Here is a 12,831-nt window from a genome sequence, read left to right on the forward strand (position 1 = left end):
TTCTCTCACATTTTTTTCCCTAGTGTGTGTTCGAATTGGGATATCAATAAAGTCTATATGTTGCAATTAGTTGGTATATTTTCACTTACATATACTCTGATTTCATCAATCCTGCTTTTAAAAAACAACCAATGCTCTAGGTTTACCTCAATCTCTTTTTTTTTTCTTGCTATTTTTTGTTGTTTTCAGGAAAACTAGTCTTTTGTCCTGCAAAGGACCCCACACGTGGATTTCACTGATCACATTTCTGTAGTTTTCCTTTAACATGTTCTCCAGTCCCCTGTATTTTATTCATCTAGAAAGTGGATATAGAGACTTAATCATATTCAGATTTAATTCATTATTTTATTTCTGGACCAGATTTGGTTGTTTTTTAAAAGCAGCGTTGATGAAATCAGAGTATGTGTAAGTGAAGAGAGTTGAGTGGAGGGGGAAAGGGCAGTTTTATTATCATTTTTTAATCCATTTTCTTCAAAATCATGGCCTTAGAATTGGTCCTATGTATGGATGTGAGAGTTGGACTGTGAAGAAAGCTGAGCACCAAAGAATTGATGCTTTTGAACTGTGGTGTTGAAGAAGACTCTTGAGAGTCCCTTGGACTGCAAGGAGATCCAACCAGTCCATCCTAAAGGAGATCAGTCCTGGGTGTTCATTGGAAGGACTGATGCTGAAGCTGAAACTCCAGTACTTTGGCCACCTCATGTGAAGAGTTGACTCATTGAAAAAATCCCTCTGATGCTGGGAGGGATTGGGAGCAGGAGGAGAAGGGGACAACAGAGGATAAGATGGTTGGATGGCATCATTGACTCGATGGACATGAGTTTGAGTGAACTCCGGGAGATGGTGATGGACAGGGAGGCCTGGCATGCTGTGATTCATGGGGTCGCAAAGACTCGGACATGACTGAGTGACTGAACTGAACTGAACATCTTTCAAATTTATTGGACTTTTAAAAAATGAACATGCATTTAAACAAATAAAAGCTTTATTATTTATTTTGGCTGTGCTGGGTCTTCATGGCTGTGCATAGGCTTTCTCTAGTTGCAGAGAGCAGTGGCTACTCTCTAGTCATGGCGCGCAGGCTTAGTTGCTCTGCAGCACCTGGGATCTTCCTGGAGCAGGGATTGAACCTGTGTCCCCTCCATTGACAGGCAGATTCTCAACGCCTGGACCACCCTGATGTGATATTTTGAAGTGGTCAAAGTGGAATCAGAACACAGGTCTTCTCACTGCCAGTCTGATATTCTGGATTTTGCTATTTCACTTGGTTTGGCTATTTCATGACAAAATCCTCACTCCATTTCGTGTTCTGATCTCTCTTAAGCACTCCTTTCATAGAGGGTTACACTGAAGAAATATTAGAAGTTTAGAAAATCTGATTCAGACTGCGGCTCTGGGATGGCTGCCAAGGTTTTGCAAAGTGGTTTTCAATAATTCATAATTCCTTAAACATGGAAACCCACTGCCTAAATATAGCCTGAGAAAATGTGCTCCGGTGCTTAGGAAAGCCGAAAGCTGTGTATTCAAATACATTAAACTCCTCCATCCCCTCAGACAAACACATCCAGTGTCACCCATTTGTTTGTACAGAATGCTTTAAAATACCCCTATTGAAATACACGGGCACTGGCAATGCCATTCTGTGGCTTGTCGTATTTGTGTTGTTTTGGGGGTTTTTGCAAGTTCAGCACTTAGGAGCTTCTTTTCCTTTAGTTTGGCAAGACTATCAAGTGCCCTGATGTCAGGATTCCCGCAAAGGATGCTGGAAGGCCAAAGGAGAGTTTAACGGTGGGCTCCAAAGGAAGCCAATGGATAAGAGTCCACAGAACTAGAAGGCTGGCTCTTCCCAGCCAACTGGGAACTTGAACACCCAGCTGACTTCCAGATCTGCAGAGGAGACGTGATGCTCTTGGCCACCTTGTGCTCTGAGGGCCTCTGTGTGGGTGAGGGCAAGGCTTTAGATGAGGGTGTCAGAGCCTTCACAGATTGGGTCTCTTTAAGGTCCAGGACGGTTTCTCCTGAGACGATGTCTTTGGAGGAAGATTTGTCACTGAAATTTCTGATCAAGCTCACTGAGTCTGTAACTGGAGCTGGTCTTCCCCTCTGCCTCAGAGCTTTGGTGGCTTGGTTTCTGAAGATAACCAAGCCCTGAATTGGCCTGGGCTCCTAATCCCTCTTAATCTCTGTTGATAATAAATCTTAAGACATCTTTCTCTGTTCATCCTGCAGGAACATAGTGACTGGCCACATTCTACCCACCCCCACACTCCCCACCAAAGTATTCGTTCTTGCCGTCTCAGCATCTCTGCACACACTCCAGTTTTTCCTGTGTTCTGTTTAAGTGGTTCCTCTGTCGAGCAGATTTTCCTGAACTAGTTCCTTCTCTTAGTTTGCACAGTCTTATTTTTTTCCCTTCAGTGCTATTGCCACAGCTTGCATTTATTGGTTTTTTTCTGGTTTTACTTAATTTCTGTCTTTCTCTCCCCAACACTCCCACTAAGTGTAAACTCCATTCGAGTGGGGATCACACCTATCTTATCCACGGCTGTATTCCTATTAGTTAGTACAATGTGTGGACCATGACAGGTCTCAGTGCGTATTTGGTGAATCAGTGACTGAATGAATTAATTCTTGAATTGTGTCCCACCTAAGTCTAATCTGTTTGCCAATCTCCGATTGAATCCAATATAAAAAAACTGATGATAAAATGTAGTAACTACTCATTTGAATGGATGTATGCTGGCTGGAAGGACATACCAATGGTGAATTCTTAACAAATATTGAGTACATCAGTGAGTGGACTGAACTTTAGTTGATTGCAATAGCATAGTTTTGTTCTACGTGCACAATCTCTTTTATTAAAGCACTTGAATTTTACAGCAGTAACCAGGTCTTTCTTTTTATGCACACACTTAGTTTTATTTGACGGAGAAGGCAATGGCACCCCACTCCAGTACTCTTGCCTGGAAAATCCCATGGATGGAGGAGCCTGGTAGGCTGCAGTCCGTGGGGTCGCTAGGAGTTGGACACGACTGAGCGACTTCACTTTCCCTTTTCACTTTCATGCATTGGAGAAGGAAATGGCAACCCACTCCAGTGTTCTTGCCTGGAGAATCCCAGGGACGGGGGGCCTGGTGGGCTTCCGTCTATGGGGTCGCACAGAGTTGGACACGACTGAAGCGACTTAGCAGCAGCAGCAGCAGCAGCAGTTTTATTTGACAGAACACCAATACAACTTAAAAAATGACTGAGGCAGCCATGGAAAACATTTGAACCTAGAGTAATTTCTCTGTTAACTTTTATTTACATCATGTAGCCACCTTCCTGAAGCAGATGATTTTTTAGAGGCATTTTTAATAATGCAACTTTTCCCTTATAAATTAACTCTGAATCATAGACTGGAATGAAAATCTCTTCCTTCTTAAGCTTTGGGTTTGCATAAAATCAAACGATGCCTCGTCTGAACTTAATGTTTTCCTGTTCTGATAATAGGGTATGTGTTTACCTTTATGAGCTGAGCTATTTAAAGAGAAGGATTTTTCTTGATTTTCTAGACCTCTCGATGAGAAAGGCGTGCGTCCTTTCCTTTGTGCCTCTGACTGAAGGGTTTCAAATCTCTTATTTGATAAATATCACAGGAGAAAGAGTACTTAACACTGCATACAAAAGCTCTGTGAGTGATGCACACACAAACAACGAGGATTTTTTTCAGTTTTGTATTGGAGTATAGTTGCTTTATCGGAGAAGGCAATGGCACCCCACTCCAGTACTCTTGCCTGGAAAATCCCATCGATGGAGGAGCCTAGAAGGCTGCAGTCCATGGGGACGCTGAGGGTCGGACACGACTGAGCGACTTCACTTTCCCTTTTCACTTTCATGCATTGGAGAAGGAAATGGCAACCCACTCCAGTGTTCTTGCCTGGAGAATCCCAGGGACGGGGGAGCCTGGTGGGCTGCCGTCTATGGGGTGGCACAGAGTCGGACACGACTGAAGCGACTTAGCAGCAGCAGCAGCAGCATAGTTGCTTTATAATGTGTGTTCGTTTCTACTTACTGCAAAATGAATCAGCTCTATGTATATATATATCTCCTCTTTTTAAATTCCCTTCCCATTTAGGTCACCGCAGAGCACTGAGGAGAGCTCCCTGTGTTTCACAGTAGGTTCTCCCTAGTTATCTGTTTTTTACATAGCATCAGTAGTATTTATATGTCAATCCCAATCTCCTGATTCTTCGCACACCTGCTTTCCCCCTTGGTATCCATACATTTGTTTTCTATGTCTGTGTTTCTATTTCTGCTTTGCAAAAAAGATAATCTATGCCATTTTTCTAAATTCCACATATTTGTGTTTTTCTTTTTCTGACTTATTTCACTCTGTATGACGGTCTCTAGGTCCATCCATGTCTCTGCAAATGACTCAGTTTTGTCCCTTTTTATGGCTGATATCCCATTGTATGTATGTACCACATCTTCTCTGTTGATGGACATTTAGAATGCTTTATAATGGCTATTATAAATAATGCTGCAATAAATACTGGAGTGCACGTGTCTTTTTGAATTATGGTTTTCTCTGGGTATATGACCACTAGTGGGATTGCTGCGTCATGTGATAGTTCTATATTTAGTTTTTAAATTGACATCCCCACCAACTCTATAGGTACAGGAAGATTGCCTTTTCTTCACTAAGAAAGATTTATTAAGCTGGGAAATATCCTAAGTAGGCAAAGATGTGAAAAAATAAAGATCATAGCCTCTGATTCAAGACAGAAACTTTTACTCTAGTAGGAAAGACAAGCATGTAAATGATCAGTGTCCAGTGTGATGGGTCTCACCTCAGACAAGTAAAGATGAAATGCATTGAGAAAATACAGCCAGAGTGTACTAACTGCCTGGTGGTGTCCTTTGCTGATATGTGCTCTTGTGACTGCTGTCTACATAGATGGCACATGGAAATGCACTGCATCTTGGGAAATTCTCTAGACTGCATCACTTCTGTCCACTCTACAACATCTCCTACTGGGTTTATTCTACTCGGCATCCACTTTGGAACAGGCGCCTTGAATTCACCACTGAACAGAGGCTTTGCTTTCTAGTTTTGACCTTCACCTCTCCTCCAGGTCACGAAGCCCTGCCCTACAGCTTCATACGCTTAACGAGAAGGCAGTGATCGTCAAACTTGGTTGCACAGTAGAATTAACCTAGGGAGTATTAAAATATACTGATGCTTGATTCCCTACAGAGATTCTATTTTAATTGTGCTTGGCTGTTGGAATTTTTTAAAGCTCCCCAGTTGATTCTAATATGCAGCCAAGATAGAAAGTCACTTGGATGAGGGATGCACTGTCTGTGTGTCCTACGTGGGAATCACCCTTTCTTCCACCCCCAAATCTGTCCTTCCTCTGGGAAATTGGACATAATTTTGTAGATGGTCTCTTAGATTTCCACTGATGCCTGGCTTCTGATGTAGGTATATAAGCAATCCCATAGAATCTTTATTCTGGTTGTCAGCAAAGGCGCAGATGATAGATGTGAGTGCTGGGTCAAAACCTCTCACACTGATGAGCTGTCACAACTATGAGCTTTTTCTCGTCATCCTGAAAATTGGAGAATCGTTTCTAAGGGCTCTTCAAGCTCTTATCTCACTCTTCTCACTCCGATATTTTTTCCCTTGGGTTTAAAAAGTTTCTATACCATCTGAAGAATTGATGCTTTCAAATTGTGGTGCTGGAGAAGACTCTTGAGAGTCCCTTGGACTGCATGAAGATCAAAGCAGTTAATCATCAAGGAAGTCAACCCTGAATATTCATTGCAAGGACTGATGCTGAAGCTGAAACTCCAAGACTTTGGCCACCTGAGCAGAATCATTAGAGAAGACCCTGTTACTGGGAAAGATTGAAGGCAGGAGGAGAGGAGGGTGATAGAGATGAGATGGTTGGCTGGCATCACTGACTCAGTGGATATGAGTTTGAGCCATCTCCGGGAGCTGGTGATGGACAGGGAAGCCTGGCGTGCTGCAGTCCATGGGATCTCAAAGAGTTGGATACGACTTAACAATTGAACAATAATAACAGTACCATCCAGTTGAGCTCTGTTTCTTGGTTCCTCCTTCTGTCTGCTTCTCTGTAACGACTGCCCCATTTTCCACTTACATATTTTGGTTTTGACCTCTGTATTTACCTCTGGAACATGACCTCTTGTCCTTACTGACTCTTGTCTAAAATTTTTTTGGAGTGATTCCCCCTGTCTTGAATAAGGAGAAATGCATACCACTGAATGGCTTCAGAATAATCTCATTTCCTCACGTAAGACATATATTTTTAATTATTTTAAAGTGAATATGAAGTAATCATAATCTGGTTGTAAGCATTTTGAGAAATACACTACTCACTGAAATAATTAGAAATGTCCCTGAATGACAAGGAAGCCAAGGGTAAGAATCTTTGTTAATGGCATGGGTCTGAATTAGCCTGTAGAGGAAGACTGGATATAAGATATATATTTTTTAATTTCTTTTTTTTGCTCTCTCAAATTTTAAATGGGAAAACCAGGCTCAGAATTATTCCAGCTCATTTAGGATTCTTTCCTAGTACTTCCTTCAGCCCTCAGCTCCTGTTCCTTGTCAGTAAATGAGCACCACCCCCCCCCACCGCCACCATGTTCCAATAACCCTTTAGAAGGAGTCGAATGTGCTTCTCTTTGCAGCACAAATTTCCACTTCTGTAGGAAGACAAGTGGAGCAAATTGGGTTATGACTGAGAATGACATTAAGGTGTCAGTGGAATAAGTTCTTACTTCATTTTATTAGCTTCCTGGGAAAGTGCAAACTTCAATACCCATATATGTTCTCCTGGGCAACACCAAGTCTCTCTTGTGTTTTATTTTTAGCCTTGACAAGAAAGCTGTCTTTGCCAATTTGCCTCAAAACAGGTGATGGATGTAATATTTATTCTCAAAGAAAGGAGTAGCAAGAATAGCAATAGCCTACATTTATATTGTGCTTATGCATATTTTATATCATTTGATCCTTGTAGCCACAAATGCAAGACAAATTAGCATTATCTCTCCTAAATGAGAACTTGAGAGTCATGGGAGTTACTTTGTTTTTTGTTTGTTTGTCTCATTTTTGTCTGTGGCCCCACCGTGTGGCATGTGGGATCTTACTTCCCCGACTAGGGATTGAACCCCACCCCCTACACTGGGAATATGGAGTCTTAACCCCTTGGCCACCAGGGAGGTCCTGAGTTGCCTTGTTTAAGGTCACTCAGTGAATCAGTAGAGAAGCCAGGACCTGAATCCTTTTCTGGCTGTCACCACCACTCACGATTTTCCTATCCAAAATGCTGCCTTTATCTCTGTTATTATTTATTCCAGGGGTAAGAAGGATTCCCCAGCACAGCACACAGATTAGATGCCTAACATACACAATGCCCCGTCCTAGCATTTGACTCAAATGAACAAAAAAAAGTGGTGCTACCTGAAAAGTCTCATTATTTTTAGAAGATGCTGACAGAAGGACAAATAAAACCATTAACTCAGTTTTTAAAGAGGCGATAAGCAATACTGGCAAAGGCAGAATCGAAGGCAAATCATTGAAGGGGTAATGTTTATTTAGCAAATTCCAATGACCCTTATGAAAATTAATCAAGCTTAATAGCTTAGCAATACAAATACAGAAAAACAGTGACAAATTCATCCCATCACTATGGCAAAGATTCTTAAAAAGTCCTAAGACGCAGTTTTGTGAAGGACGAAAAGGGAAATGAATTTCGTGTAATTGCTTGTGGGTTTTAAAGTTGGTACAACTGCCACGGGGCGATTTGGCATATTTATTTAAAAAACTTAGATGTAGGCATTATGTCTATCTTCCTGTGCTAGGTATTATGCTCAGAAGTAGGAAACCGATGGATGGTAATCCAGATATTTTTCCTGCCTCCTTAGTAGGAGAGACAACTAAATACGCAATCACAACAATGTCATCATTTTACAAAGAGTATGCAATGGATTTTCCTATTTTTGCAATAATGAGATCTGTGTATGTGTGCATGTAGAATATTAAATGTATTAAAAGAATAAATACCAGAATTTAATGGTGTTGGTTTCATCTCTGAATTGCAGAATTATGGAGTATTTATTTTCTTTGTATATTTTTGTGTAGTTTTCAAATGCTTTGATAATTAATATGAATTATTAAATAATAAAACTATATCATGAATCCCTGCCTTTTTTTACTAGCAATGAAAATCAGTCAGTTCATGAGTCAATAAGAACCAGGCCTGGTGGCATATACAAATCTAGAATTTTATGCCTGGTATACTTTGGGGCAAGCCTCCAGGTATCCATCTGAGATCCAGTTGGTCTCTTCATCATTCCTGCTTTCTTTTACTGCACTTGTGTGTCTGAGCTTCTGTGTTGTTGTTTAGTCACTCAGTCGTGTCTGACTCTTTGTGACCACATGGACTGCAGCATGCCAGGCTTTCCTTCTCCATCTCCCGGAGCTTGCTCAGACTCATGCCCATTGAATCAGTGATGCCATCCAACCATCTCGTCCTCTGTTGTCTCCTTCTCCTCCTGCCTTTGATCTTTCCCAGCATCAGGGAGCTGCTGGTATTTGGACCCAATTATCATTATTGGTTTTATTTTTAGAACTTATTTATTTCAAACATTTGCAATTTTCACCTTAAATACAAAATAGCGGATAGAAAGAAAAAACATTGAAAAACATCACGTTGACCCTTTGCCCCATATACAGACATCATCAGCCTTTAGTATTTGCTTTCAGATAATTAGATTAAAAAATAAGAACAGAAAAAAATAATGTAAAATTGAGGTATTCTATTTAACAGATGTGTGATCTCCATTAAAATCTGATTTCTCTATCAATTAACAGCCTTGCTATTGGTTTTCAGTACAGTTTGTCACTGAGACCGGAGTTCAACCTTCAACCTAAGTTCTGTTGGCTAATAAGCTTGCCCTCTGTCTGCTCAGAAGGGAACTTGGTCCCTAGGACCTCAAGCTTCTGGTTAAATATTTCTAGATACATCTCTAGGAATATCTGAGAAACTCTCCAAGGCTGAGGATCTAGAGATTTTTTTTTAAAGAATCCTGTTGTCATGTTCTTTCTCCTTTCACATTAGAATTAAGTGAGTTCTTGCTTCTAGTCTTGAAGATTAGGACTTTTCGGTACACACCTGCTCTCCAGGGAAAGCAGCTTACTCACTGAATTATTAATAGTTCTTTAATTCCATCACCCAACACTTGGGATCCTTCCTTCTCTCCTACTGCCTAGCTGGGAGACCCAGGATGCCTTGTGAATGGTTTATCACAAACTCCCTTTCCAGATTCTTTCACTGGCCGTCCACCTGTCCTATATTTAGCCATGAGCTTTCCCTCAGCAACACCTCAAGCTTCTCATTCAAACCTCCTTATTTTGCATTCAGGCTGCACAGAAACCTGATATTTATGGCATTTGGCAAGCATTTTCCCCCCACAAGTTAAATTAAATAATTTTAAGTTTGTGTAACTTTAATATTCTTTTTAGGAAGTAATGAAATATCCTCATTTAGGCTATTAAATGAAAAGTAATCAAAGTACCTTGAAAATCCAATGATTTATGTGCTGCCTAAAAAGTTTTGTAATTTAAATGGTGGTTTATTTCTCCTTGGGATCCACTAACAATAACAGAACTTAATTTTAAAAGAAATTGAAGAGTCAAATACCTATGGCAAATATTCTCGGAAAATTCCAAAAGACAAAGTATATCTAGATAGCACTATAACAGTAAATGAATTTGAAAGTTGGCTTGTGTATTATTTAAATATGTTCTCGGGGCGGATGTCACCATGGCGGCGGCCTTGGCTCGGCTCGGGCTCCGCTCGGTCAAGCAGGTTCGGGTTCAGTTCTTTTTTTTTTTTTAATTTTATTTTATTTTTAAACTTTACATAATTGTATTAGTTTTGCCAAATATCAAAATGAATCCGCCACAGGCATACATGTGTTCCCCATCCTGAACCCTCCTCCCTCCTCCCTCCCCACACCATCCCTCTGGGTCGTCCCAGTGCTCCAGCCCCAAGCATCCAGTATCGCGCTTCGAACCTGGACTGGCAACTCGTTTCTTGCATGATATTCTACATGTTTCAATGTCACTCTCCCAAATCTTCCCACCCTCTCCCTCTCCCACAGAGTCCATAAGACTGTTCTATACATCAGTGTCTCTTTTGCTGTCTCGTACACCAGGTTATTGTTACCATCTTTCTAAATTCCATATATATGCGTTAGTATACTGTATTTCTGTTTTTCCTTCTGGCTTACTTCACTCTGTATAATAGGCTCCAGTTTCATCCACCTCATTAGAACTGATTCAAATGTATTCTTTTTAATGGCTGAGTAATAGTTCTGCCCCTTCGAGAAGAACCTGGAATCGACGAGGACCTTCCTCCAGGCGGTGAGCAGCGAGAAAGTTCGCTCCACGAACCTCAGCTGCTCAGTGATTGCGGACGTGAGCACGACGGCTCCCAGCCTTGCGTGGACGTGCTTTCGGAGACGGGCGTCGCTTGATTACGCGCGGCGCTCACCCGACCGCCCAGGAAATGGTCCCTGCTTTCGCCTCCCACATCCAGGCCAGGGGCGCCGCGGCGCGCGGGGACAAGCCTAGCGCCAGTACCGGGCGCTGACAGCACACAAGAGACCAGTCAACAGATTGTAACCCAAGACTGCGAAGGACACTTATTTAAGAAGAACTTAATTACTTATATCACTATCTGGAGGGCCACAGAACGCCAAAAAAAAGAAAAGAGGCCTGTGACTACAAACTTAACCAGTGTTTCTGGGACGAGGAAAGACGAGGGGTGCGGACAAATTTGAATTTATTTCAGTTTCTTACCATCACTCACTGCTTAACCCTTTTGAATTTGGCTTCTCCTTCCACTACTCAAGGTACCTCTTACTCTATTAGAAATGCTGTTTTCTCAGCCCTCGTCTTTCCATTTCAGTTGCGTTTGCCACTCTTAATACACTCCTTGTGGAACTTCTCTTCCTCTCGGGTCCCTTGTCTTAACCATAAAGGAGTACTACTCTCCTTTCTCTTATTTTTGGGGCATCTTGTCTTCTGTCATGACTTGAACTGTCCTCTTGGGTTAAATCCTATATTTCTGTTGGGCTCTAAACTTAAGTTCTGTGCTATATAGTCAGGGTACCTACTACCAATTTTCGCCAAATTCCAGCAACACTTTTTGTCCAAAATAAAACTGATAATCTTGCATACTGTCTATAATGATCCTTGAACAACGGCAGGTTTGAACTGCAGGGGTACTCGTATATGCCTATTTTTAAAATAAATGCTACATGATCTGTGGGAAAAAAAAAAAATATGTTCTCGATAGAAACACTCGGAGTGTCAAAATTGCCCTTAGGTAGTTTCTCAATGGGGTACTATCTTTAGTCCGAGAAGGAAAAGACAAATTGAGACATAATATTTATTTTAAAATATTAATTATTTGATAAGTAATGATTTATCACCATTTCGGTAAAATTAACTCATTTGCCTAAAATAATTAAGACCATTTGCCTAAAATAATAATAACATTATTACTTTAATAATTAAAATAATAATCTTAGTTATTTTGCCTAAAATAAGAAAGATCAATGACAGTATATTCATTGCTGAATACTCCAGTATTACGGGATTTGCACTAAGTGAGGTCATATTTGTCTTAGGGACCGAGGGTGTTTCTATGACATTAAGCATGACTAATTTTCATATAGGTCATTTGTATTTGCAAAACAAACACTATTCCTTCAATTTTGCCTCACAGTTCTACCATTACAGATATTATGCATTGCCCCTTTAAGTCTTCGTCTCTTAGGTAAGCCGTTTCTTCTGTTTGTCTCACATCTTAAGTTCTAGTGCTCTTGTTTCTTACCATTTCTTGAGTATACTTGTTACTAATTATCCAAGCAGCAAAAGACAAATGTTGAATGAAGTCCGACCTTCTGTGCTAGAGATCTGAAAATTGTATTTCTCTGTGCTGTGCACGCTCAGTTGCTTAGTTGTGTCTGACTCTGTGTGACCTCAGACTAGTCTGTCATGCCCTTCTGCCCATGGAACTTTCTAGGCAAGAATACCAGAGCTGATTGCCATCCCCCCTCCAGGGGATCTTCCCGACCCAGGGACTGAACCCCCGTCTCCTGCATCCCCTGCATTGGCAGGCAGATTTTTTACCACTGCACCATCTGGGAAACCCGGGTATTTATTTAAGGGTGAGAAAATAACTTTTCCTATTCAGCATATTAGGCACATATTCATTATACACACAAATAACCCCTGTGTCCCTCTTAAGAATCAGCTGCCTCCTCAAATATATTTAGGAAAGAAAAGAGATTTGTTCCACATCCAACCCTTAGTTGAGAGACCATTGCCTGTTGTTATTTCCTAGGCTCCTGGCATCATTGGTTACCCTGAACGTCGTTGGTTACTTCTCAGTAGGGCTAAGAATTTGGAGCAACTGGTCTTAGCAGAATGAAATGAGAAAGGCCATGCTTCCATTTATTATTTGTAATAGACCTTTGTCATTTTTTTGATGACCGAGTCTTGGAATCTCCTTTCTATGTTTGAAGAATCACCTACGCTTGGAGATAGAACCTGCTTCTCACCATGGAAGTATGCTAGATAATCACATTCCCATCATCCTTTGCAGTTAGGGCTATATGACATGCCCTTGGCTTCATCCATCACATACACCGACTGAGTCAGGAGCTGCTTCTGTGAAGAAGTGCTATTCAGAAGCTCTTCTGGGGAGCTGGGGAGGCAGTTACGTCTGTGGAGGCAGATCCCAA

General features: G+C 41.2%; 1 pseudogene; it reads left to right on the forward strand.

The window, feature by feature from the left end:
* The first annotated feature begins 9,689 nt into the window (after positions 1–9,689).
* Positions 9,690–10,670, forward strand: LOC104987742 (annotated as a pseudogene).
* The last annotated feature ends 2,161 nt before the right edge of the window (positions 10,671–12,831 follow it).

Source organism: Bison bison, unplaced genomic scaffold (assembly GCF_000754665.1).
Source record: "Bison bison bison isolate TAMUID 2011002044 unplaced genomic scaffold, Bison_UMD1.0 scf7180017864105, whole genome shotgun sequence".
NCBI classification, from domain to species: Eukaryota; Metazoa; Chordata; class Mammalia; order Artiodactyla; family Bovidae; genus Bison; species Bison bison.